Here is a 1,875-nt window from a genome sequence, read left to right as displayed (position 1 = left end):
TTTTCAAAATGTTATCTATTTGTACTTCCTTATGAACTTGGCTATCAACAAAATATCCCCTACTAGTCCTTTCAGACTCTTGGGTTGACTCCCATTCTCTAGTTCTATCTGCTAGGTCTAAAAGAAAATTCCAAGCTTCGGAATCATCAGTGAATGATGTAAATCCTGTGGGGCACATTGATTCCAAAAGTTGCTTTGTTTGGTAATCGATACCCTCATAAATTATTTGGCATAAATGCCATAATTCTATACCATGGTGAGGGCATTCTTGGAGAAGGCTTTGAAACCTCTCCATTACCTTAGCAAAGGACTCACTGGGTTTCTGACGAAATTGAAGAATATCATTTCTTATTTTATTCGTCTTAGAGAAAGGAAAGTATTTTTTTAAGAAAAGCACAGTAAATTGTTCCCATGTGAAAATGCTATCCCTAGGTAAGCTATAAAGCCACTTTTTAGCTTGGTCATTTAATGCAAAGGTAATAAACCGTAGTCTTACAGCATCATCAGTGAGATGTTGTACCTTCATAAGGACACAAACCTCCTCAAACTCCCTAAGGAACAAATATGCATCTTGATCAGGTAGCCCATGAAATTGGGGTAACATAGATAGATAATAAGATTTGAGCTCAAAATTATTACCCCTCACTTCAGGTAAACGTATACATGAAGGTTGTGCAGATCGGGTTGGATAAAATCTATCCCTAAGACTCTTAGGTGGAGGTGGTGGAGGTAGACCTTCCATGGTCAAGTTAGACACTCGGACAATTCTATTTGTAGAATCACGAGTCCAGACACACATGCACTAACCACTTAATGCAATTAATGACTCTTATGAAAGAAAATAAATAAAGTAACTAAAGAATAAAAGAAAAGAAAATAACAAAAATGAAGGGAAAGTAGTGAATTTCCCACCACAAAGATTGAAACAATGATTCCAAAGCTGTAAGGTTGCCGTATAGCTGAGCGCTTATAGGTTTGACAGCATGGGAATCCGTATAGTCTTCGGAGCCACCCACAATCGAATCCTGGGGATTCTGCAGTAGAGTGGGGACTACTATACGTTTTTGTTTCTACTCAAGTTAAGAGTAATATCTTTGAATTTTATTTTTTTTTTTTTTTAAATCACTTCGATTTACCTAAGAATTAGAAAAACAAAGTGGACTAATACCTCCCCGGCAACGGCGCCAAAAACTTGTTTGTGAATTTTAAAAGTAACCGCAAGCGCACGGTATCGTGTAGCTAACGGGTCGATCTCAGGGAGATATGCCACTTAGAATTTGAACTTCTTAATAGTAATGCGAGAGTGGAATGATTCAATTTTTTTGTTAACTAATTAACTAAACTAAACGATCCTAATCTATATATCTAATGCAATCGAATTGAAACGAACAATAAATTAAACACAATCAATGCATAAATAAAAGACAGGAAAATGCGGATGCAACACCACCCGTCACCGTGACGAGAGGCACGACCTTGTAGGCTTGCTCCGGTTATGTGGTCCGAGATTATGAATGAATAGGCGAGAAAGTAAATAACTAGAAAGTAAATAACAAAGCAATAAACAAAGCAATAAAAGGAAAAGGAAATAACTAAAATGCGATGCAACACCACCCGTCACCGAAGCGAGAGGCACGACCGTAGGCTTGCTCCGGTTATGTGGTCCGAGATTATGAATGAATAGGCGAACAATAAATAATGATAATGCTGAAAGTAAATCCTAAATTAAGAATATAGAGGGGTAGATAGAAGCGGGAATGGAGGGAGGAGAGAAGATTAATAAAGAAGGTTACTTACTTGCGAATTGAACAAACGATTCGAATCTCAACCAACCCTAACAACCAGATCTAGATCTAGAATGATCTAAATCTGCAA

At 37.4% G+C, this 1,875-nt stretch overlaps 1 non-coding gene across 1 annotated transcript; it reads left to right on the top strand.

Annotated features, from left to right (window-relative positions):
* Nucleotides 1–248: 248 nt before the first annotated feature.
* LOC149021353 (small nucleolar RNA R71) lies at nt 249–355 on the top strand. The gene has a single exon (XR_016172661.1). It is a non-coding gene; the product is annotated as a small nucleolar RNA R71 (small nucleolar RNA).
* The last annotated feature ends 1,520 nt before the right edge of the window (nt 356–1,875 follow it).

The sequence above is a fragment of the Hakea prostrata genome, chromosome 3, assembly GCF_041222555.1.
Source record: "Hakea prostrata isolate BN-2017 chromosome 3, UWA_Hpros_2, whole genome shotgun sequence".
NCBI classification, from domain to species: Eukaryota; Viridiplantae; Streptophyta; class Magnoliopsida; order Proteales; family Proteaceae; genus Hakea; species Hakea prostrata.
This window is presented reverse-complemented; position numbering and strand designations above follow the sequence as displayed.